At 37.2% G+C, this 27,381-nt stretch overlaps 1 protein-coding gene across 1 annotated transcript in view; it reads left to right on the top strand.

Moving 5' to 3' along the window:
- tmem132e (transmembrane protein 132E) overlaps positions 1-27,381 on the top strand; it is a 394,285-nt gene that overhangs the window by 102,021 nt on the left and 264,883 nt on the right. The window lies entirely within an intron of this gene.

Genomic DNA, 27,381 nt, shown 5'->3' with positions numbered 1-27,381 from the left:
AAAAACAATACTGAAAGTATTATTTTAGGTTTATAAAGTAAAATTTAAATGTAAATCTGCACCTAAAGGCTAAAAGTACATGGTGTGCCGGCATTCACCTTGTATTGTCTCTGTTAACAGGATTTGATATGTCAAAACTAACTTGACAGCAAAGGGCAGAGGTATGCCTTAACCATTAGCACACATGCACATAGTAAATGTATAGCGTCATGAAATACTCAATCTTCCATTAAGACCCTTCAGACAAGGAATGTACAGATATATCAACCTTATATCTGTATTTGCTGATAGTCAGCTTGTTGACCTCAGACTATTGTAAAAAAGGATAACATCAACAGATGGCAGTGGCCAATATTCATCTGGTGTATAAAAATGCTTGTCATGGTTTAGTAGTATAGGGAAAAGTTAGGACAATAAAATAGTTAAAATGACTGACTTTTAAAATGAGTACTGTATCTTTTTAAAAGTCAGTCAAAAGATGTGAAAAATAAAGTTCTTTCTTTATTTCTTTATTATGTAAACTGGAGGTAACACTTAGGAACAGTAAGACTCCATTAGAGTTCTGTAACAAGATTATTTGAACAGTTTAAATGAAAAGATGACTTGTACCAGAATGACAGCAAGAGAGTGGTGCTGAGAAAGAAAGGAAGGGATCCAGAGCCAATGGAATACATCTGTCAAACATGTCAAAGTCATTGTTCTATGGCACACATGGCAACCAACAGTTAATATTGATTAGTATTAATGATAGAAATAAGTCATTGTATTCTTGAGGTGTGCAGATTTAAATTCTGTGGCTTTGATTTAGCAAAGCAGCTAATTGCTGTTCTTGCAGCTGAAAAACTGATAGGACAGCATTTTTTTGTACATATGGATGATGACCCAAGAATGACCATGAAAGAGCCTATTAAGGGAGAGAAATTAAATCTTCCCAAATGGCTGATTCAGTCATCTCATCTCAACCTGACTGAGCATGCTTTTCACTTACTGACAAGATTGAAGCGAAGGTGGAGAGTCCAGCAAACAAGCAGTAACTGTGGGCAGCTGCAGTGGGATGGGCAAAGAAAGCTCAGCATTTGGTGATGGGCCCTGGATCCAGACTGCAGTGTACTAATGAACAAAGAGATGTGCATCCAAATCACTAAAAGCCATTTTTATAATTATGTAGGTTTGTCCAATTGCTTTTGTTGTTCCTTAATGGCCATCACACTGTGAAAGAAAGTCTACACCTTAAAATCCATTGCAGTGATGAAGTAAGTCAAATTTAAATAGTGGTGACTAGGGATGGGAATTTAGAGCTGGCAAAGAGAGGTGCTGGCAAATGGGCACTTATTGTACATCATCAATGTCAAACATGCAGCACTCTCAAGTTTATGCTAAAAATGAGACACACAACTTACACTTTTACACACTGTCACACCAGGAGAAGGAAGAGGAAATCTCATCAGATATCCAAATTTATCAAGAGTCCTTGACTGGAAAACAGGAGTTTTGTACACTTGGAAATGGTTGCAGAAGAGGAAATGTTTAAAAGTTCACAAAATGGGAAGAACTTATGTTGGCAGCTCCATAAATATCCTCTAAAAATTGTCGTGAATGAACTAGTTTGCAAGAGATTTCCTTGAGTGCTTAAAAAAGTTGGTCCATCCCCCCTTCTTTTACCACCAGTCTGTAAACATCTCCTGCAAAAGATCATCTGGATGGGAGGAATGTTTCTCTAAAACCTGTGTATACCTTTCAGCAATAATGGTGCCTTTTCAGTTGTACAAGTTTCCAGCTCCATAGGCACTAATGTACCCCCATGTTACCAGAGATGCAGGCTTTTTAACTGAGTGGTGATAACTGGATGGATGAACTCTCTTAGAGTATCTGAAGATTTGATGTCAGTATTTTACAAAATAAATTGAGTCATTGATTTATCTGACAACAGCTTTCCAGTTAGCCTTAATTCATCTTAAATTAACACAGCAGCATTTCTAGATAATTATCACATATGGCTTCATCCTTGCATGGTTGAGCTTTAACAAGCAACCTGTGAATTTCCCTGACACAATCATCAGACGCGACCAATACTGATGATCAGCTGTGTCCTTTGTACACAGTGATGTTGTCAGATTCTCTAAATCTTTAGATGACATGACGTACTGTAGCAGATTGAATATTCACAGTCTTCGCAATCTCACATTGAAGATCATTATTCTGAAATTGCTCCACAATCTATCGAGGCAGATTGCTGAGCCTCTGCCCATGTCTACTATGAGATGTACTTTTCATACCCAATCATGTTACTGACCTGTTAACTAGGCTGTTAACCTATTAATCTAATTAGTTACAACATTTTCCTCCAGCTGTTCTTTTTATTACAACTTATTTTTCCAGCTTTTCATGCCCCTCGCTCCGCTTTTTTAAAAGCAGTTGCTGCCATCAAAATCCAGATGAGCTGATATTCTTTACTGAAATAGTAAAAATATCTCACTTTCAACATTTCATACATTTTAAACTATCACTTTCTCTTTTAATTTACATTTTAGACAACAACTCAAAACTCAGGAAAAATATCTCACTCTGAAAGTCCAATAAAAGTGCGATCAATCAAGTGTGTGAATGAGGTACTACTCAGTTTGCTGTGAATGCAGACAAGATAAGTTAATTATGGAGTGCTTATAAAAACATACTTTTGAGATGTTATGTGGTCACAGAATTTTCCATGTCTGACATTTTGACTTGTCATGGTAGGGAAAAGTATAGGTGTTACTGTTGGAAAAAATAAATAAGACAAATAAAAAAAAAACTCATGAAGTTTAAATGATGATGAACTCATGGCTTATTTCTTTAGTATCCAGCAGCTTAGTAATACATTAGGAATAAAGACGACTTTTGGATTTTTTTTTTTGCAAAAGTTGACAAAGGTTTTGAAAGCCCAGTCCGTTTTCTGAATCACAGTGCTTCCCAAATTTAGATGAACTTGTGATCTCATGGTTATCTTTGCATATGGTCGCCTGGATACAAATCCTGCCACTCCAGGCAGAGGACAAAGGCCCCATTCACAAATCTCTGCATCTTGATTTTGACTCTGAAAGTTCCTACCAGATGTTTTTTTTTTCTGTTGCTGTCGGCTCAACTGCTTTTGAGATTACAACTTTTAAGACTTATTGGATAATCAGCATTGACTGTTACAGAGCTCCTATCAGAGAACACAGATTCACCAAATGGAGTAGAACTTCTTTACTCTGGAGAAAGTGGATATTATCATGATTGCAGTGGTTGTTTGCTACATAGCAGTGCACTTTCAGAAATTGAAACACCCTGAAAGGGAACATTAAAATCACCTCTCTTGCAACATCTGTAGACAAACATACAATAACAATTCTGACAATGTAAAGCCAGACAGATGTAATTTTATGCTTCCAAAGGCACAGCCCAAAGTAATCCCATGAATTACAACAATGACGTCCTTAGCAAAAGGGATAGCTTAAAATTGACCAGGCACAAAAGCTAAAATAGTTCCCAAATTATCAACACACGAATTGAGAGAAAAGCTCTAACTCTGCAAAGTAACTTGTTGTTTACTCCAACCTGTTCACAGGCAGCTGTGCTGATGAATCAATACAAGTTTTAAACAGAATGTCGTCAAGATATCAGAGGCAGAACTAATTAGTGTCTAATTCAATCAGTATAAAGTTAAAAATATCCAAATTTGTCCAACAAGAAGAAATTCAAAATAAAGTATCAACCAGGTCTGCTGCTTTGTCTTCTGTTTAAAAGACAAGTTACCTCCAGCTTAAACAGTGCACCCAGTTAGCATTGCCTTGCATAGTCTCACTATTATTTTTTTTAAAAAAGAAATTATAAAACTCACCCTTCTAACAATAATAAATGAGACATACATTTATGCATCGCAGCTACTTCGTTCGTATCAATTTAGTAAACAAAACTACTTGTTTGGGGGGAAAAAAGTCTTAAGCTTCCTCTTGTATTTTTTTAGGAAAACAGGAAATAGATGCAGTGATTTATGAAATATACAAACACAAATTTACAAACACACTTTTGAAAAAAAAGTTTGAAAGTCAATATTTCGTATGACCACCTTTAACCTCAACACAGCCTGAAGTCTCTTAGACAAGCTTTCTTGTTTTTTTAAGCAGTCTTTAAGAAGCCTGGAGAACTATTCCTGGAGGACATTGCAAAGCTTTTCTTTGGATGTTGGCTGTGTCCAATCTGACTCAATAACAATTCATTTTTAATCAGATCTAGAAAACATTCCACTGAAAACAGACCTTGATTTTCGATTCCCCTTTTGAAATTGTGCTTGTTGATTTTATCTAATGCAAACTGCCCTCTGCAGAGACTACAGAAACATGTAATTTTACAGTATATAAATGGAGTTTAGAACAAAGCTTTTGGAAAGCCAGCCTGCCTTAGCAGAATGCGGTGCTAAAGGAACATTTGCAGAGGCAAAGAGGACAGACAATGGCTGAAACCAATGAATAGGAAAATAATGCATGCATTCTTTGCAGAGCGTTGTTGTTGAAATTTTCCATCAATCCACATTATGTAGACTTCCTTGTCTGGAAAAGTGAAGACTCTTTAACATTTACTTTAATGTTAACAATGAAACATGCCAGACAGTCAGATATGCAACACGGGCTAACTAGGGGACACAATGTAATAATGTACTGAATGATATGATAGATTTGCAAATCCTGAAAATACGCCATAGACCTCAATACAAACAAAAACTGTAGACATAAGAAACTGAGAACTTAAAACAGCATCTTGATCCAAATATCCATGACAGAGCTTGTGCAATATGTTACAGTATTTCCAATATGATTTGAAACAAAACATTACAATCTAATTATATTTTTTTCAGTTAAGTGACTTAAGGCTTCAAGGTTGAACAAATTAATTTAAGAGTGACCGTATGTGTGTAGCTGCAGCTTTTCTCTGGCCCATTTACTATATTGAATGGGCCATGAGTGGGGGTTTGGCAGTTGCCATACTACAGGGTGGTGTGTATTTGTTGTTAGGAGCCCAGGCAAAAAGCACATCTCAGTTTACTGTGGAATAGCACCTTGTGCTGGACCAGGATCCTTTAGGAGATGTACTAAACTTTCTTGTATGCATCTGATAATCCAGAGACTAATTTGTCATAATACTCAAGATAGTAAGCTTAACACCCATGCTCACTCGTTTGAATTACATCGACTGTACATATTCCTCGCTGAGCACTCACAAATGGATCATAATCCCAAAGATTATTTTTTTCATGCACAAGTGGAAGATTAACCTGAATTTTGTTGAACGATCACATCTAGTAGGTGGTTATTCTTAAAAATATGTTTCCAAGAAGATTTTTTAATGGTAAGCTATTTATTCATTTATTATGGCCAGAATAGAGCAGGTGCCACGTGTATGTTTTAGTTTAATGCCTCTACATTAACCCACAGTTAGACAAGAAGATCTGATCCATCTGTTTTTTTTATTTGACTTCATATTTCTATTTTCTATTATTATTAATATGAATTCATTCATTTTTTTTATTTTCATTATTTTCTTTAAAAAATTATTCAGACTTTTTGACCTGTAGAAAAAGGTGCTTCAAAGGATAAAGACTAATGGCAGTAATAAAAGTGACACACATTCAAACTCTGTCGAAGAAACTTTTTTCTTTTTGATGAAGTGCTTTTGTAGTTGAGGTGGTAAGACTCACACAGTGCCATGCCATAGCGCAATATACATATAAAGTAGGCTAATTATAGGCCTAATTATTGTAGTAGTGATGAATACTATCTTGGGGATTTAAAAAAAAAGTCATAAGAAGAACATGAAGAGCTTTTTAGGTTTTAAATAGCAAAGACTGAGACTCAGGGCCCTCACTGCCTCAAGGTCACAGAAAGCCTGTAATATACTGTATCTTTACATCTGTAGTGATCTTCAAAGTTCACTGGCTTTAATGAAACGTGGACCTATATTAACTCTTATATTATAACAAGCAGTTAACAAATGCTGAAGAAGTTGTGTGTCATATCTGAGCATATGATGTTGATGAACATTCTTGTTCATCCAGGTCATGGTGATCATAAGAACTTGAATATAGGGCTTCTCAGCTTATAAACAGAGAGGGTCATTACAGTCACATGTGTCACTGAACCCCCTGACCAATGTGCATGTGGTAGACTCATTATCACCTTGTCTACCTGCATGAAAGGGCAAGTTTCGGTCATCGGATCCAAGGTGTGAATGATTGTGAAAACGCCTGTGTAGGGGAGACAATGGTACATTGTAGGTGCTGGGAAGGTGATACATGAGACAAGCTCCTCTGTTCAAAGATGTTTTTTTCCAGTTTAACATAGATGGCTTCCAAGACTCCTCTCACAAACCATCTGTCTTCTCTATGCAGAATGTGTACAATACTGCCCTCAAAAGAGTGTCCCTTTTCTTTGAGATGTAGGTGCACTGCTGAGTCTTGACCTCAAGACATCAAATGCATAAACATGAAGAGGTGGCTCTCCTATGTTGTGCCATGTGTTTGTGGAACTGTTACTTGGTCTCTCCTATAAGTCCTATATATCACTGCACTGCATACGCAACGCCACTCAGTTTTTGTTTGGGTGTTTTGTCCTTTGGGTGAACCAGTCTCTGTCTGAGGGTGTTCTTGGGTTTGAAGTGCACTGGAATGTTACGTTTAGGGAAGATCCTTCTAAGTTTCTCTGAGACTCCTGCCACATATGGGATTACAGTATGTTTGCACCTGTTCGTCTTAGCTTCTCTACCAGTGTGGTTTTGTCTATTTGTCTTTGCTAATTTGACAAAGACCCAATTTGGGTATCCACAGTTTTTGAGGAGCTTTCTTGGAGTGCTGTTGGTCCTTTTGTTTTCCCTCAGCTTTAGTAGTAACACGCTCCGCCCGGTGATGTAGCGTTCTGATGACAGCCAGTTTGTATTCTAGTGAATAAGGTGAGTCAAAAAGTAGGTACTGGTTTGTAAGTGTGGGTGTCCTGTAACCTCAGTATTAAGACTTCCACCCCCTTCAATGTGCACATCACAGTCCAGAAAGGGCAGCTTGTAGTCTATTGCATCCTCCCTTGTATCCATATCTTCCTCGATGCTGCTTGCATTTGACTTGAAATTATCTTCTCTTTTGTCACTTAGTAGTCAAGCAAGAGACCATCCATGTGTACCATCAAGAGTCACCATTGGTTCACCTTTGAAAATGTATATCCACGTATTTCTTTACAATCTTCATGCCTCCAACTTCATTTTAGCCTCCTATATTTGGCTATATATATATATATATAGTATGAAGTTAACAACATGTGTCAAATTACATTCCAACACATATTCCCACAACAAACACCATGACAGAAGCTGACAAAAAATAGTGTATAAAACAAGAGATGGTTCCAGAAGATAGCTGTAAAGGAGTGGAGAAAGAGTGATTTTCCAGCTTAATCTGGAGGATGTAATAGACAGATTTTGCACAGCATAAAATCAGAGAAAAGCACCTGTTATGTGAATTTAACTTTTCTTTTAACCTTGACACAGACAGCTGCGTTCTCCGACTGTCTTCAGCTGTGTCCAACAGTGCCGCTATCAAGTTTGATATCATCTGTTGTTGTATGACCACACCTGATTTTGCCACATAGCTGCTGGTCTGTTTTCTTATTTCTGTTGTGTAAAATGTTGTTAATGGTTGCTTTTGAAGTTGCACATTTATTTCACTTTGTTAAAATGTGATATTAATTGTGACACTGAAGCATTTGCCGCTGGGCCACTGTTTTGAATTTTGAATAGTAAAGTAGGAACATGAATAAGTTCAGTTGCAATTTTTTGTGAATTGGACAAGTTCTTGTGAAATGTGTCTGCAGGTATGTCAAAAGTGTTTAATCTGTCTAAGGTATTTGACAACTTTTGACCTTTACTGTTGGGCAATGACTTTTTATTTGAGATGATGAAAAAGCCTGATTATTTGTCAGGTGGTACAAACCTAAAGAAAATGGTAATTTCCTGATATTTGATCCCCCTGACATGCAACCAGTTGCTAACAGCAACTCAACAGTCCACACTCTTACACTCTGCTATTTACATTCTAGAATTAAATTTGCTGCTAAAACAGTCAGTGTCTCTTGTTGAATGATGGACTTCATACCGCTCTATTCCTTCTTATCACCCTGTAAACCGTCACCCATCCAGTTCCGCCTTGTCTTGCCCTTTTGTGCAGTATCAGTTGACCTGTGGGCTTCTATTGAAGCCAAAGCCTACTCTGTCACTGGAGGCACTTGAAAGTGCAACAAGAATTATTGCTTTGCCCAAAACAGGGCCTTCCTGTTAGACATTCAAACCAGCCTTGATTGACAGGGCTTGCTTTCTTTGTCCTTGTCATTATCAGAATGAGTTGCTGAAAATGACTGCCCTCCCTGAAGACAGTATTTGCTTTTGAAAATCAAACAAACTGACGGGTTTGGAAGTGTAAGGAGCCACAACTGCTCGAGGATCTGTCTGTAAGCCTCTTGGTTGTTTCTGATGATGTTTGTCTGGGTGGAGGAGGATGTTCATTTAGCATGTAACTCCTGAGAACTGAACACATGTTGCCTGGTCATTAGTCCAACCATAACTGTCACAGTACTGACTTGACATTAATGCCACGGGAATCAGTATAAAGGTCATGTTGCTTGATTTTTTTTTGACATTGTCCTGGTGAGGAATAACAAAAAGTTTGTTTTATATACGGCACACATCTCAATCAGGAGTCAATACAAAACAAATTGAGTCTGTAAACATGAGTGAGAACAGGCTGTGGACTTACGTTAATGAGTTCTTATTCTTAAAGAACTGTGTGTTGATAGTGATTTTAAATTAGTGACTTACACTTTACCTGTTAAGTATTCTCTTCAATCCAGTATGATCCAGTCCATGAAGAAGCACTCTACAAGTTAAAGGTAAATCCAGCTTTGACAATTTCAAGCAAGTTAGGATTCTTATGATGAAAGATGATTCGGTTTATTTCTAACAAAGTAGTTCATTGCTGGTACAAATGAAATACTATAAGAGAATGTTAAAAATGATCAAACTCAAAAATCATATATATGAATCAATATATCAAGCAACTCAAAATCCATGTCAAAAAGGAAAAGCAAAAAAGAAACAAGTGGAATTAGTCTGAAGAAGAATATCTTAATCTTGAACTATGACCCATTGTCGCTTCAACCTTTTGAAATGAAGCATATTCCTGATCACATCATACAGTTGACATTTAAGCTAATACTTCTCTGGTGTATCAAGTAAATCTAAATGCTCTATGACTGACAGTACTGTTTTTGAAAAATGCTGGAAGGTTAGTTTGAGTGAAAAGTCTTGAGTGAGCTGTGTCTTATTCAAAACTTGTGCTATGATGATGTCTGGCTGGACATTTTGGCACCACAGTGTAATATACTTCAACTTGTTCGGCTAACATAATATTACAAAAAAGCGTATTTTGAGCCAAGCCGGTTTATTTCCAAAGCCTAACAAATTGCATAAAGGTAACCAAACTGCAAATTAAATTGCCACAACATACATTATGATAACAGTCCGTAAAAGTGGTGCCAACGAACTGAGTCATCTCAGTGACAGCTGTGTGAGATACATTGTGGAACACAGCGAAATCTCTCTTTGTTTTCTTCTGTGATTCATCCAGAAGGTGTGAGTTTAAACTGTTTTTGGTTTTCCGCTCTCTCTTTCAGTCTAACATTTTCTTTTCCTGCTTTTTAACAGCTGCGTTATGTTATTTTCTCTTACCTGTTTGCTTTGCTGCTCTTTCTGTCCTGCTTTCTTTCTTTCCAATATTTTCCTTTTTCACTTTTTAAATCTTTTGTATCACTTTAGTTATAAAAACCGTAATGTTCTTATATTGTGTCATAAAACACTGTACTTCCAAAAATATAAATAAGTCATTATCTGCACATGAAGGATGGCAACCATTACAGTACACACTTGTTGTATTTTGAATGTTTTTTAGTCGTAATCATTTCCGTTTTCTCACCCAATGCAAGTAGATTTGATTTCTGACACTAACCAAGCAATATTATTGACTACACCCAACCAGGAAAGTGTTATAGTAACCTAGTAACACATTAGGGTGCTGACTGAATTAGCTGCCCCATCTCCACAGCACCTCGGTTATTATATTATGTGAAGTATTTCAATTCTTTAGTTTATTTTTTCTTGTTAACTGTTTAATTGTTGGTTTTTTCACAGTTCCTAACCTTTCCTAGAAAATAGTAAATTAAGAATTCTAAAAAACTTGTATTGTAGAATTAAAAAAAATCTTCATATACTTGCTACACATTGAGACTTTTACATTACACTCAGGAAACAAACTTCAACTCCAAATTCAATGTTTACCTCCTACAACGGAAAGTAAATAAAACGTAAAAAGGAAAAAAAAAAAAAAAACAGCCTATGGCTGGTGCCACATTTCCAGGCAGTATTTCAGTACATTTTCCTCTTCTCTTGTGACCTGGCAGCAGGCCACATGCTGCGTGGACACGACCACACAATGGCACACCCAAGAGCTGTGATGAGGCAATGCGATAGTCTCTACCAGCTATAGCCTTGCTGCAAGAACTGATGAAGAAAGATTACAGATCCTCATAAACCTTGCAGACTGAAAGTCAAGATAAGTTGATACCTGCTCTCCTCATGGCTGTGTAATACCCCTGCGTGACTGAACCACACGAAAAAGTATTTTCTATGAACTGATAGTCTGACTCTCAATATGGTGGCTTTTATCAGGCCTACAGCAAGCTTTATTGCCTATAGTTTTTTCAGCTTAGATCTCATATTATCTTACCTTTAGGGAAAACTTAATTCAAATGTATATGATAACTTTTTTGTTCTTCTTTGCCTTTGTGTACCGATGGCCGATATTAGAGGCTCACTTCCTTTTTGGCTGGAATGACAAGCAGATTTAATTTAGTATCAAAGACCCTTTAGCTGTTTTAATCAATGGGCATTGTCCCAAAATCACATTAATGCCTCTTACTTACAACTGGCCAGTAATGTAATCAGTCACCATGACTGCCTGTCATCATGGCAGCCTCTGGAGGACAAATACTAAACTGTGCTGGTGAGGGCAGGAGAATGACAGTCCCTCTCCATGGAACCAAAAGAAAATGGAAAAAATTTGAATTGCAAGATTTTAATTTGTTTCTGCAGACTGTGTTTTCATGGGGAAAAGATGCCATGCACGTCTGCATTCACTTGCCACAGCAACACATCTCAGGCCACAGCTTAATAAGCTGTGGGGAGCCCATCCTTGGCAATGACACAGATGTCTGCCGTCTTTCATGTGCAAAAGATAAACAGATAAATGAACCTTACATGTATGTCACCCCAGAAAAGAAAACACTGCTCACTGAAATTCATCACTTAATTACAGATTTAATTGAATTTTTTTTTAGTTTTCAATAATTATGCTATGTTTTGCTTCTGGCCTTGTCTGATGAAACCTTATGCTACCATATATTGAGGCCCCTCAGGGTGTGCTGAGAAGGCACACAGTGTTGAGGTACACCAGACATAATTATACAGTTGTAATAATCACATGATACATAAATAATGAAGTGCACACCAACATGTAATGCTCAATCAGACAGCTTAAGAGTACGTACAGCAAATCTTCTTAATCTCTTCAGTTTAAAGTCCCAGTAAAACGGAAACGAGTCTGTGTTCTGAGTTTGTCACATCACAGACAAATGTGTGTTAAACACAGAGCCAAACAAAATATATCATGTTATAATCTAGTAAATAATATTAGTTTTTTAAAGTTTTTGATGAACAGCTAGCTGTTTGCTATTTCCTAGGCCTTTTTGTAATGCTACAGTGTTAGGAATGGGGTTGGCTTTTGTTCACCTTATATACACAACCACTTGCATCATGGAATTGTGATTTTAAATCTGCCCTGAAAATGTTGAGCAGATAATTGATGAAATACTTTTTAGGAGTCCATCTCCACGATTTAATTGTCAATATAGACAATCAACTCCTGGAATTATTTCAGAAGAGTTTGAAGTCATTTTCGTTTCTGTTGAAAATGACACATTCAACACATCCAGAGATAAACTGATTTACAGTGCATCCAAACTCATTGAGGCACATGTTTATTGGTCCATTGCAGCACATTGTGTTAATGGGTCCAGAATAAAGTCCTTGCTTTATCAGCTCATAAGCCTTCACGATAAGAAAATCAGATTTTTTTTTTACTACTTGACAGGATTATACAGTTAATGCCAAATAAAGCAGGCTGTTAGAGAATTGCAACTGTTTTTTTTTTGTTTTTTTTACAAAAGTTACTCAAATATCTTAATGAAGTCCTTTTCAACTTTTTTCTTTATTTGTTCTTTTTCTTCTGAATTTAGTACCTTTTGATATTTTCATCTAATCATGCAAATTGAAAACTTAAAAACGATCCAGTTATTTTACTTTTAATGATCCATTACAGCACAAGGCTTTGTCTTTCGTAACATTGTTAAATTACTGTTTGAAGGGTTGAAAACAAACAGAAATTGGATAAATGCAAACACTTATGAATGCGCTAATTATCAAACCATCTGCCTGCTTATGAAATTAGAAAAAAAATTTAATGATTGAATTAGACTAAATTGTGATTAAAAAGTCTGTATATTTGCTGCCAACTTGCAAGGGTAGTTCCACAGGCCACAAGTCTGGTAAAGTGGACTCACTGTGAGAAAAATCTGGCCTCCCAAGAGATACTGCTGCCCTGCACTCTCAGAGCAATTAGAGCCCAGTGAGTCATAATACAGTGTACACAGCAAGTTACTGGGCACAAGAAATGTGACATAACTTCATCCACAGTAACACCAATCTAACTACAGACTCTGGTGTCAAAATAATTATCAGGAGTTTGCTTTGGCTGGAGAAATAGCCTATAGTTCAGTCAGCAGTCATTCTGATCAATTAACTCTTTCTTTTGTTGTTAATTTTATAAGCTGTTATTTTGTCCTGTTTAGTCAATGAAGTGTCATTATGTCAATCAGTGTTATGAATTGATCTTAATCTACAACTTGGGGCAAATAGGCCTCTTACTGTCTACATACAGGTACAGGTGGACACTATATCTCTGACCTGTAAACTCCGACTTCCACCAAATATTCAGTTCACCGCACCATCCACAATTTCAGGTTAAAGCTCTATCATGCCAAGAAGAAGGAGCCAGATATTAACTTGAGCCAGAAACACTGCAGGCTTATCTGGACCAAAGCTCTATTAAAATGGACTGAGGCAAAGTAGAAAACTGAACTGCTGTCAGACGAGTCAAAATTTAGCAGTATGGAACTGGCAACTTGCACATCTGAAAAGTCAGTGCTGAAAAGTATTTACATCAAATTAAAGATGGCCTGATATTTTTTTTAAGAAAAAGTCATCGTTCAGTATTCAGGCTTTCTGTTTTCTATTGTGAATAAATTATTGGTTCATGAGATTTGAAAAATATTCCACTTCACTTTGGGTTTTTCTTTTTCTATGAAAGTGCCCCTTGTTAACTTTCTTTAAGCTGTAGAAAGTTCTAACATTTGCCTACTTTCCTCATTTCATCATGGCTTCTTTGCTTTAATTGATTCGCGTGATAAATGGTTTTCCTCTCGTCATTTACTGCTGGCTTTGGTGTAATTCACCGGGTAAAACAATCTCAGCCCTTATTACAATATAACATAAAGGATGCCTGAGGGAGGGAACCAGAGAGAAAATTCATCTCTGTCATCTGGCTTTGTAGATAGTGTTAAAGTCATTCTCTTTATGTATTCTGGGTCTTTGAATTCTTCTCTTACAAACAGTTCTTCTTTTCAATTTCCATCCCACCTGTTTTTGTCAGTTACTACAGCTGCAGTTTAAATTGTGTTTAGGAAAATTGTGTGGTTCAAGTTAAACTTTCACTACAATATTTAACCATCAAGTTCAGTCATATAGATCAGTCTATGACAGAGTTGATGCAAGAAAATCAACATACAATTATTTTGTAATGCTTACAAACTGAAGTCTGCTCTTAGATTCAACAACACCATCATAAAAGAAGAAAAAAGTTGTCATCCCCTGCCACAGTCAGAGCAATACACAGAGGGTAATATCAGTGGCATTATATGAGACAGCAGAAGGTGATGTAACTCCACTCGGATTACTTGAGACAGTTGATTACTGCACCGCCCACGATGATGATTTACAGCATCTCGGACAACACATTCATCAGAGTTTCTTTTTCACACTGTGTGCATGAATAACATTGCTCATATCTTAATATATCCCTTTGCAGCTAAACATGGAAGCTGACACTCTGCATTGTATCTATCACACTTCACATGCACAAACACACACACACACACACACATATTTCAAAGATGACTCTTGAGGACTGGAAACATATTCCGATCCTGTGAAATGAAGCGTGAACGGTACATTTGCCTGGCTGTCACTGACCTCCCTGCTGCTTGCAGATGAGAGCAGTCAAGTCTGTGTTTTCCTCTTCTCTTATGAAATCACTCCTTGGCTCCTCAGTGTCCTGGCTATTAGAACTTAAAAATGGTTTGCATAATGGATCTCTATGCAACACTACTAACCAAGCGTGCCTTCACAGTTCACTGAGTTAGCTAACATTCATGTGATTTATGTATACTATTTAATAAAGAGCCATTGTATCTTGCAGATGTGATGTTTTTCTTGAAAGTATGTTTTTTACATTAAAACAGTTTTGTGAGCCTTGAGGATTTCATTTTCAGTGCAATATGTTGTTATCGGATTTTCATATTTTTTATATAAATTTGCCATTGGTTGTTCTGTTTTAGGTGTGTGTTCCAAAACTTTGTATGTATCCACTGTCTCACTATCTTTCCTCACCAAAAAGTAAAAAATTTCCTTTCCAGATTAAGTTGAAGTAGTAGCAGTTAATATTTGCACACTTTTGAAGAGATTCTACTGTAGTTAACTGAACAAGTTAGATTTGTGTTAGTGTAAGTAAAACAGGAAGTAAACACTCATGTCATCCACTAATTGCTGCTTTTTGCGGCAGTTTCTGCTGAACAAATCCATACATGCAAAATCATGTACACTTACAAGAAGTGATTGTAGCCAATCTGACACAATTCACTGGATTGTCTCCTGCCATGTTCAAGCCTCTATTTTTTGTTTATTTTTTTAAGTGATATGACTTTTGCCATCCTGGGATTTTTCTAATTTCAAGTGAATACATTTGGATAGTAAAGAGAGTGAAGGTATAGAGTGTTGTTTGAAACCTATTGATCTACACAACAGAGATTTTTATTTTCTTTGGTTAAAGAATGCTCTTTTGTTTTTCCTTTTTAGGATCCACTATACATTGCATCCCTAACTGATGTGGGTTGCAAGAAAATATATAATTAGTTGTATGAAGCCACTGCTCAGTATAGTGTGAAATTTGACAGACCAGACTTAATTTGCAGCCCCCCCATTTTAACGACTGTATTTGTTTGAAACTGTAAAACATATGCGTGTTCAAAATGTTTGTGCTGAACACAATTGATTTCTTAAAATCTGACAAACATGAAGAAATATATTACAAAGATGCAAGTTTGTCCTCCCACAGTCACCTTACCAGAAAGCCATTTAGCCACAGAAAATCTGAGAATTCAAGGCAGACTTATTCTTGAGAGAGAAGATATATTTTATCCAGATTTTGATGGAGAAAAAAACAGTTGCATTATAAACATTTGTAGCCATTCTCTGAGGGATGACTACTGTGACAGAACTTGTTTTCTTGGTGTGTTTTAGCTGAGGTGAAATGAAGGGTTTAAATTGCCTTTGCACATAGGTACTAAAATGTACAGGTCTGTTTGTGAAGGTCTGTCAGTTACAAATATGCAGAAGTTAGTGTTGTAAACACGCTGCAGACATCCCTCATTGACTTTCTACTGATTTGAAGGGACATACTGGTGCACTGCATTTTCTTTCAATTGTATTTCTGATACCCTGTACTGACTGGCTCCATCTCTTCAAATCTTCATTATGTTGCACTTAACCAAAATGTGTAAATTATTAAATCCTATTATTGTTATGGTATGAGTGGTCGTTGCTATAGAGGTTTACAAATTATACTTTGTATTGGGCTGTCTTTCTTGTAGAATAAGACCTAGCGATGGGAACTGTAAATATGTAAATTAGGCCGTCACCAGAGGCTGATGCACACTTCAGCCTCTGCCGCTATCAGACGGCAGGCAGTGCCTGTTTGCATGTTAACTGGTTTAGCGCTGCAACACTGATGATACAATGTTGCTGACTTTTTCGGTCATGATGCTATGTGTTTTTGGTTTTTAAAAGGGCCTAGTGCAGAGATGTGTCAATGGAGAATGATTTTATGTAATGCAATAATTGACAAGGACAGATTCTATTACAAAATGCTTGCAGTAGTTCGTCCACAGCAGTGACTATATTTGGCGATTTAAAAGCTTTTCTGAAAACCAGCCTGGAAAAGATCAGTCATAGTTCAAATGTTTGCCCTGCTTTTTTGCAAATGAATGAGCATCAACGGTATAGAAGCAACAGGGATCCAAAGAGGCAGAAGCCAGAATCTTTTCCAGCTGGATGTGGGACAGAATCAACCTCAGACACTTGTCAGAGTGCAGCCAAATATAAACTGTGTAGGAATTAACCGCCACGTGGGGTCAATTCATCTTCAAACTGAGGTGCATGCTGCGTAATAGCTATACATTTTTTATCAGGTCTCCAGATTTTTTGTACTTTTGTCTTTCTTTTTACATTTGATTTGACTGTACACTAGTGATGCCTCTCCAGTATTTCCATAGTGATTTTATAGTTTGTTAGTCTTTCATGTGTTTGATTGAAAATTAAGAAATACATACAGTCAAGAGTTTCTTACCAAGCAACAGTTGATGTGTTTAGGAGGAGACAGACCAGTGCTGCGAGGGCACATGTTAAGGGAAACAGATAATTGAATCTAGAATTTTTATAAAAAAGTGTCATACTTTGGATTTACTGTCATTATGTTGAATGCATTTCTAGGGAAATGGGATTTGCTCAGCAGTATAGAGTGCATCTGTCCAATGCTGCAATCCTGGGAATAATGCGGCCTTCATGTCACAGAAGTGCTGTTGACCATTACCAGCATGATAAAGTGGTGACACCACCTTTTCTTTTCGTTGTAGAATTTAATTTTCTTTAATTTTTTTGTGGGTTTTAGAAGACTAAAAGAATGGACAGTTATCTTTTCCAAACCAACATATCTAAAATGACAGACATGTTGGATTTAAAAAAAAAAAAAAAAAAAAAGGTTTCTCAGACTCTCAAGGTCTTGTCTTAAAATTGGATTGTGTCCAACATCTATCAGCTACTTTTTTTATTTTGCAATGATATTTATATTTGGTACTATGATTCAGAAAAACTGAAAAAAAACTCCCATTTGAAAACCAGCAAATTTTTGTGTAATTTGATGTGCAAATATCTATAGAAATCCACAGTGCTCTGAATACACTGATATAGGCTTGGTTTATATTCTCTTAAAGGATAAACAATCCCAATCTTGATAACAGTTTTGAGGCTCAGCAAAAAGGCAATATTCTGTCTGGGAGAGATATGGGCCTCCAACTGCCTGTTAGCTCTTGACTGATACAAATAGGCCTTAAAACATAATCAGATAACATCACATTGCCTGAATGGATAATTTAATCCCATTAATCAAATGTGTTTTCTTACTGTTCTCTACTGGGAGTGCTTAAAACAAGGGTGCCTCCACACAGCTGCTGTTTGCTTAAATTAGCAAACGCACAGAACCTCAGAACCTTTTAATTACTTTGGCTGATTACTCAACAGTCTAACAAATAGGTTGTGTTTCCAGTTGGCTCATTTCACTTATGAACTAGTGAAGGCAAAAGCAATCACACAAACTGTTGTATGGCTCCCGGGCTTCACAGAGTCTTAACTCTTAATAATACGGATAATAGGACAAGCAGAAAAGCTATGCCCGCTCTGATCACTTAATACAGATGTCCTGTACGGCTTCACTGTTTGTCTCAACTTTGTAAAGGATTGGTTGATCATTGGCCTCTCTAACCCATTCACTGAAGTTTGCCTGAGCAAGAAATCAAACCCAGCACTTCTCTTGCTTGACAACTGAACCACTATTGGTTTGTTTACCTGTGTAAGTTGGGATATGACAGGCAAATTCTTAAGATTTCAGTTCAAGTTAATTTTTTACTTCAGTGTTTAAAGAATTAGGTCACCAAAAATATTCTGTTCTTTTTAAAATAAACAAGGGATCATTGGATTTTCTATTATTCTTCAGCCATTAATGATTACAACAGGTACAGAAATGCTGATAGGTGACAGTGTTTAGACTTGTCAAAGAGGACTATATTATAGTATTAGAGCACAATGTCTTACTGTCAAAATATGATGTTTAATTTAATTTAAGAAACATAATTTTTGATCAAAGTCCGATGTTACAGTGGGCATCAGTTTGTGTGTAGCCACAAAAACTGTAAGCACTGCAATGAATTAAGTGATTTTAGAAGAAGAGTCTTGAGCTCAGCTGATGGACTTGACACTGGAGTTAGCTGTGCACATCTTCTTAGCTTAATGACAATGTCACTGTTAATTTGACCTCTGAGTTGTAGAGCTTCTGCCCTGAGCCTTAAAAACAAAGTACATTTAACCCCAGAGGTGTCAGATAACACAGCAGACAATTGATTTGGCAGTCATATTTACATGACACGAGAGCTGACCGATGGATGATCGGTTGTGTTTTGATAGCGGATGAAAAATGGGGCGGTGATTGGGCATCTAACTCTCTGTTATCACTTATTTCAAAAGTCAATACCACTGCAGAACTTCTGTCAAGGGCCACATTCATTTTGTCAGATTATTTAGTGTACATAAAACAAACACTACAGCTTGACGTTGGCTGTGGCTCAGTATTTGTGAGCAGGGATCAAATTTCACAAAACATCTGACATTCGACAGCAAAGATCCCCTCTCCCTGTGTCTCACAAGACAGACACAAAATGTCATGGTATACTTGAGACAAATTAACTAATAGTTGATGGGCACTGTCACAGAATGGTGGTGAAGGTAGGACCCAGATGCAGTTCTTTCAAAATCAAAAGGTTTATTTCCAAGGCAAAAGGCAAGGACATAGGATGCGGCTGGGCCGGATTATCAAAAACACTAAGCTGTAAGAAATAACGAAACAAGGCTATGACTATGAATAACAAGACAAAGCAAGACCAAAACAAGACTATGAGAACAGAGCCTTTGATTTACCTGTAACGACTGTGGCATGAAGGGTAAGTGAGGATTCTGCAATGGACATGAACCAACTGGGAGACAAAATACTGAGGAGGGTGATTAGTGAGTGAGTGCAGCTGATGACAATGAAACAGGTGACATGAGTGAAACTAAGTAGCAGGGGAAAAACATGACAAGAACATAACAAAGAACCTGAAAACATGAAGATCAAACATAAAACGTGACAGAACCTGAACATAACAATAATCAAAACATAAACTGTGACAGGTACATTTGACAACATGTCCAAAAAATAGTTTTATCACAGAAAGGTTCAGAAATTGTGAGATGGTAATTATTAATTATCTTTTGCTTTGTATAGGGTAGTGTTCAGCCAACACGTTGCCAGCCTGAAACCATGTAACTTTTTTCCCGCTGAACCCTGAAAATAAAATGATAGAAATATAATATTCTAATTGAAGTCCCCCTAAGAGGCTTTTGGGGAAGTTGGGGTGCCAAAAACATTGAAGAGTGATGGCTTGTGCACCCCAAGATCGTTAGAATTTCAAGTTTGTTCCCCTTAAAATTCCTGCAATTTTTGCCTAAAACACCTACAAAAGGCAAACCCAGAGTAAATCAAAAGCTGAGCTCAAAGACAGCTAGAGCCTATCCAAGCTGTCATTCAGCGAGAGACAGAGTACACCATGGGCACTTTCCCAGTCTACAGAATCGAACGAGACACTCAACCATGTACGCTCGCACTCCCACTCACTCCTAGGGTCAAAGTAGAGACACCAATTAACCTAACATACCTGTTTTTGGACAGTGGGAGGAAGCCGGAGTACTCAGAGAGAACCCATGTATACACAGGGAGAACATGCAAACTCCACACAGAAAAGGCCCAGCCAGGATTCAAACCCTCTTGTTGTGAGGTGACAGTGCTAACCAGCACACCATCATACAGCCCTATCCATACTCAAACATGTCATTTTTATACCTAATCCTGACCATCCTAGCCTACTGTTTTTTTTCCAGATTTTAAGCTGAAGATGACATGTCTATGGTGTATGCTGCCTCTCACCTGCTGGCTGGGATAGGCTTCCATCCCTACAGTTCAACCTCTGGTGACTGTAGATAGGCAAAATGAATAAGTGAATATAATTACATGAATAGCAATCAATAGGTATTTAGTACCTCAGATGCTCTGTTTAACAAAATACAATGAATTTTTGTCAACCAGTAACTGTTACATGTCAGAAATGTATTGGGACAACATAAATTATGTAGGATAACAGTGAAAAGGTATCCTAAAAGGTCTGAAGTCAGACACTCCCAGCTCCACAATAAAAGATTCTGTTCTCACTGTTTTATGATTTAAGATTTATGCAGATTTATAATTTTCTTTTTAGTTTATTCATTTTTCCATCTTCTCCGTTTATTCTGCATGTAATTTTCTCCAGCTCACAGTAGAACATGCAAATAATTTCCAAATATTTCTCTATGAATATTCATAATGTTAACTAACTTAATAGAGTCTGTCTGAAGCAACCCCATCCTGCATCCCCCGCATGAGTATATTCAAACTTTCGTAAAAACAACGACTACAGAAAGTATTCAGTTATTTGCAGTAGAAAAGCTAAAATACATTTGAAAGACACAATTCCCAGTTTTTATTAAAATGTTCTTCATAATGTGTTACAGATTATGTTGCCATTCTCAAAATGGATCAATTTAATTACTTTGGGAAGCAGGCAGATGTGAGTAGCTGCATGGGGCTTATCAGAGGACATACTGTTTGTATTTGTATGTGAAGGACACTTCTGGGAATCATACAGGCTGCAGCATGACACTTGCTACAAAGAAACGCAAAGGAAAAAATAATATTCTGTTTTTCAACTTACTTTTAAAAGCACTCATTCCTTAAAGCTGCACACCCATAATTGTAGTTCCTCATTTTTCCACAGCAAAGGATAATGATTGAAAAAGCTGAGATGAGTACAGACACCTTTGGATTTGAGCTCTAGCTGCTGTCATTGAGATCCGTTGAAAAACCCTAAAGGTAACAAAGAAAAACTAAGGTTACATACATAGTATTTACATCCTTTATTTAAATTTCACAAAAGAGAACCTCCGCTTATCAGTTAGTGCTGACAGTGGAGCTGTTGTTGAGTCATGAGACATGTGTTGGCAGCTCTGTGAAGCAGTCATTTTTGACAACTTTCTTCAAATACTGGGATTAAAAAGAGCAATTTTAACTTCATCTCTTGAGCACAGTTTGGTCGATGGTTCGATCTTTGTCATCCTGGACCACATGTCGAAGTGTCCTTGGACACCTCCTGCTGCTTCCTGTGTGTCCATGGGTGTGTAATATAGAAAAAGCTCTGTGTAGCCTGTAAGCACTAAGAAGTGCTGTATGAATTGATTAATATGGCTAGTAGTGTTAAAATGTTTTGAGAGATCAACTAGACTAGAAAAACTCAACATAACAACAGCCCATTTACCATGTTATACCTTATAACAAAGCCTTTGTCAAGCATTATTTTGCATGGCCGTTTATCATATAAAACAAAAGAGACTTTGTGTCTAAAGTTTTGTTTTTCAGAATTTAAACTAATGTGAAATTGGATACAAATCTTGAGACACTGAGATTCTGAATATTGTCACGGGCTCAGTACACAAATGCAGGGTGGTTTTCAGATCAAGAATGTTTATTTAATATGAACAGCAGGTTGAAGATCTCCAGACAGAGCAAACCAAGAGGCTGTGAAACTCCTGAGTGCTCTCCTCAATAACTATGGATGAGGAGAGTGCAGCTATGAAAATTATCAAACCAAAAAACCTCTCCACTCTAGGAGTAAAACAGAAAGGGCTATTGAAGATAACAAATTAACTCTCACACTCTCCTACTGAGGCAGACTGAAACAAAAGACGCTCTCTTAAAAAACAGAGGCACTATGAGACTTGACAATTAACTATACGCACGCCTTTAATGGCGGCACAAAGATCTTAAAGAACGAAACACAAATCGCTCCACTAACGGAGGTGTCTATGAAACATTACAAATCAAAATCTCTCCAAACAGGAGGAGCAAAACCAGGCTGTGAAACATACCGTGAATATAAACTATGTCTATGGAAAGCCTTACAACAAAACAAAGGCTGTGCTCTGCAGGAGGATCGCTGCACTGCTGGCTCAAGGATTCTGTGGCTGTGGCTGTGGCTCAAGGCGCTAGAGTGAGGCTCATGAAAGGAAACAACACACTGGCACAAGACAAGGGAAACGCAGACTATTTGAACACATGAGGAACCAAGGGGAACTGGTGGAAACACTTAGGAATCAGGGAAGACAATCAGACACTTGACACAAGAGGAAGAGCAAGGTACCTGAAACGAGAGGGAAGTTAGTGATTTTCAAAATAAAACAGGAAATGACGAGACATGACATGAAAAATAACCTAAATCGTGACAAATATGACACTGGTGCTAATGAGTTAATCAATATGGGAATCAGATTATAGAGCATGGTTAGCTGCTCATCACGTATACATTCAACGTCCACTCAGCTGCCTACGAATACAATGTCATCTCATATTTTTCAACCCTGAATTGCGGCACTAGTTTGTTTCAGACATGTAGACAGACATCATTATTAGTCATTTTCTTGTGAAACTGATCTGTTTCTAGCCTATATCATCAGAAATATATCTGGAGAAGAATTACAGCAGGAACAGTATCTCTTGGATATCTCTTGGTATCTCTTCCTCTTCTTGTGTGTAAGGGCTGCTTCTGTTAAAGTGAAAGGTTAAAGGTCAAAGCTCAGGATGGGGACTGTTGAACATACTAGAGTGCCTTGGCCAAATTCGGGTCTAACTGAATACTTTACCTCTCCATGGAATAGTATTTTGACTCCCAATCATTTTATCTTCATGTATTAGTCTGACTTTGAGTGATCTCATTTAGTAGAATTTCAGTCAGGTGAACATGTTAACATGTATTTATTATTATTATTAAATTTTACATTTATATATTATTATAAAATGTATACATTCAGCAGACAGGGAGCCTTTATTTGAATTTTCTTTTCCCTTTACCTCTGTTTTTGTTTCATGTTCTCTGGTAAAAGTGTGTGCCTCATTAGCTGCTAAATGCTTGACTTGGCTCTCTAGCTATTTGTTGGTGGGCATGTGCTGTAAAACAAAAACAAAACAGATGACAGCTGCTGCTGAGAAAGATGCTTTCCAGAGCAGTGACAGTAAATGCAACCATAAAGATATGAACTGCAAAACCAAAAACAGAAGCTGAAATAAGGTGAGAATAACTGCTTTGCTCTTGCAAACCTCTGATTTTTCCTCATACATAGCTATATCAATTGTTTGTGTGAAATTATTAATTGCAACTGCTTTAAAGTCGTTATTTCCCATTTAGTTTCACCCTTATACTGCAAAGTATTTCTATACAATTTTAAGTATGGGAAATAGACTGACACATTGTTAGAAGATGATGATTATCAGCCATGGCCTCAAAAATCTATTGTTATTCAGGCTGTACTCCAGAAGAATATCTGTCTGACATTTACATGATACATTAAGTTAAAGGTTCCATGTATTTCAGTCAGTCACCAGTTGGCTGAGCACAAAGATGAAATTTAACCACACAGGTCTGTGTTTCTTCATATGTGATGTGACAGATATCAGCAGACTGCCTGTTCAAAGTCACTGCCGCCCTGCCTTATCAAATATATCAAATTCTGCTGCTACTCACCCTCCTGTTACTCTTTTCTCTTATCGAATTTTGGAAACACTTACCTGTGCATCGAGCCTCTAGTCTTTTAGTGATTTTCAATCTAATTTTTATAAATGCTGTCACTCTTCTTGATCAAATCTGCACATGTAGCCTGTCTGCTAAGCCAGCTCTTATTCATCCTTGTGTTATTTAGTAAATGTGCCCTGTACCAGTGCTCTCACTCTTATTTGTCAGTAAACATTTTGTTCTTACCAACTTTGTTGACAAAGCCGTCACAGACAATACTGAGCAGGCTGAAAGTGTAAGTAATTTCCTGTTTGACTGAATTTTTCACACTCTTGAGCTTTTCTCCATTTTGTCATGAGCTGCGATTCATTAAATTTGAATAGTTCAGGTCAGAATTGTTTTTATCATTAAAGTAAAGCTGAGAAATATACACAATTAATGAGTTCTTTTGTGACTATGCTAGGAGCTGTCTGTCGATGTAAGTGAGTGAATGTAGTTCAAATAGATGTCACCGCCTTTTTAAGTACACTTGGTTAAGTTTACAGAAGAAAAACAACAGAATTAGGACAGTAACAGCTACAGTAGAGGATTTCATGTTGGGAGAATTCGCCTGCGGCAAAGGGAAAAAGCCAACAGGCCAAATAGGACCAGGCAGAGGTCTTGTTCCTGCACTCGGAGGTGCTCTTTCAGAAGCAACATGATGAGATGGGCAAAAAATTCATTTCCGGCCAACTGACCTGGGTTAACATTATAAATAATCCATTTTTTACTGTTGGATCGAGGAATGCTTCGGGGTAGATCCTTCACAGAGAGGGGCCATATCAACATTGTATGCATTAATCCATACAGCAGCAGCGCCCTCGTTAGACAGACTTAAGGAACAGTGGCAACTAGTGATGGGATTACAAATAATTTAGTCACAGTGGTGGCAGGTAGCTAGACATATCCGTACATGTTCAGTATGTTTTAGACATGGCTCAATACAAATCAAGGTTCTTCACAGGCTACATTTGTCAAACACTAAACTTGCAAAGTTGTTTCCAGGGTCAGAAGAGGCTTGCCCAAGATGCAAGAACGAGAAGGGCACTTGGCATATGTTTTGGGGATGCCAAAAATTGCAGGCTTTCTGAAGGAGAATCTTTAACACTGTTGTGTTAAACACATAACACATTGTGGAATATTAAGATTTCCCTAAACCCACTTACAGAAATATTTGGAGTTGTTCTTCAAGTTTGCAGTGTGTCTACCTGGCAGGCTTCAGCTATGGCCTTCTCCAAATTGATGGCTCGTTGACGCATATTTCTATCTTGGAAAAAGGCGACACCCCCTTCCCACGAACGATGGATGAAATATTTGCTCTCTCATCTCAAGGTTGAACAACAGAGACCTCAATCCAATTGAAAATCTGTGGTTAGACTTGAAGATTGCTGTTTACAAGCGAAAACCACCCAACATGATCCTTCATGTTGGCTGGAGCAGTTTTGCCTTGAGGAATGGGCAAAAATCCCAGTGGTAAGATGTGGCAAGCTCATAGAGACCTATCCAAAGTGACTTGCAGCTGTAATTGCAGAAAAAGGTGGCTCTACAATGTACTGACTTTAGGGGGGGGGTGAATAGTTATGCACGCTGAAGTTTTCTGTTATTTTGTCCTATTTGTTATTTGCTTCACAATTAAAAAAATAACACATCTTCAAAGTTGTAGGCATGTTCTGTAAATTAAATTTCAAACAATCCATATTAATTCCAGTTTGAGGCAACAAACATGAAAAATGCCAAGGAGTGTGAATACTTTTGCAGATCACTGTATATCAAAAATTCATTTATCAACGTTCCCATAAACAAAACAAAAGGTATATTTTTCTCCAAAACCAAACAGTCAGACAGTGCTGAAATATTCATTAAAGGAGTCTAATTATCTTTGACCCAACTTTAACCCATTGGTGGCACTAGAGTGCTCATTATGCAGACTCCAAAGATAAAAAAAAAAGAAATCGATTCTATCTTTTCCCATGCTCTCTCCTCTCAACCTTTGCACCATGATTAATGAAAATTGACCCAGTAAATTTTGTATAAAGCTGTTTACACAAAAACAAACATCTCTAAAGATGTTGGGGGAGGTAAAATTCTGTGATTATACTGCCACAGACACACCACCATTCATTTATGTGACTTCATTCCAGTTTTTGACAGAAACTAACTGGCATTTAGTTTCTGTCAAGAAAAGAAGAGAGAGTGGCAAAATTACAATTAAGATAATTGTCAGAAATGATAATGGAGTATTTTGTGTTCATAAACATGTTTCCTCCATTAGCAACCTCATTATCCTGCACTCACTTTTCCTCCACCCACTGAATGCCACACAGGTGCTTCCCTGCTGTGTTTATGATTAAACATCTGTGCTGCTGTCAGCAAAGGCCCACACTTTAACACGCTCAAGATATGGATGGATTACAATTACATGCATTTGACTTATTCAGCACAAACTGACTGCTTTTAAGTACAGAACTTTGTAGAACAGAAAAATCCAACCTCATAAGCTGCAGCAGATTTTTGTGAAAATGCCAGTCAAAAAACATCCACAAATTAAGTTAAAGTGAAATTTGAAATACAAAATGTTTACAATTTTGCTACCATTTTGTGTAAATAAGAAAATAATAGATATCCATCTCATAACAAGTGCAGGATGCTAATGTTATTGAGACATGTTGTCAGACCCCGAACAGAAGGCTCAGGGCAAGAAGAGGCTAAGAACCAACAGATGTAAAAGCTTTTCAGCAGCTTTCTGACTTGTTGCTGTTTCTGCTATGAGCCTTGTTCTGCCAGGTTTGGGCTAAAATGATTTGTATTAAGCTACTAAAACTCCAGGAGGTGATGCCTGAAGGTTGTGATGGATGCTGGCTTGTATTTTGAATGTTTTCTGTATTAAACTCAGGAGTGACAAAAATCTTTTATCATCCCTTGTTTGTGTCAACATTAATCTTCATCAGCATAAAAGAAGCAGGTTGCTAAATATCTGCATGCATCAATTTTGTTGTTGACAGTTTGGTCACAAAGTTATCCTCATAAGGATTAATTTGTTGAGTTTTTTTTTTTTTTTTTTTACTCTAGGCAAAATACCAGCAGTGCTGATACTTTTTTTGCCTGCTCTTTCTTATGATACTTTATTTTCCTCACACCACACTAATCCAATATAAATGTCATATAGCTGTTAGTTTACGTGTCTCTTAAAGATATTTTCTATTTATCAGGTAGTTCAGGCCTCCTGAGCTGTCAGCTTACTTTAACAAACTCATAGAATTTGGCTGAAGGTTCTGCACCGGCAGTTGTACGGTTGATGTTGTCACTGTTTGACTTCTTAATGTTATGA

The sequence above is a fragment of the Leuresthes tenuis genome, unplaced genomic scaffold, assembly GCF_036924035.1.
Source record: "Leuresthes tenuis unplaced genomic scaffold, fLeuTen1.0.hap1 SCAF_21, whole genome shotgun sequence".
NCBI lineage: Eukaryota > Metazoa > Chordata > Actinopteri > Atheriniformes > Atherinopsidae > Leuresthes > Leuresthes tenuis.
This window is presented reverse-complemented; position numbering and strand designations above follow the sequence as displayed.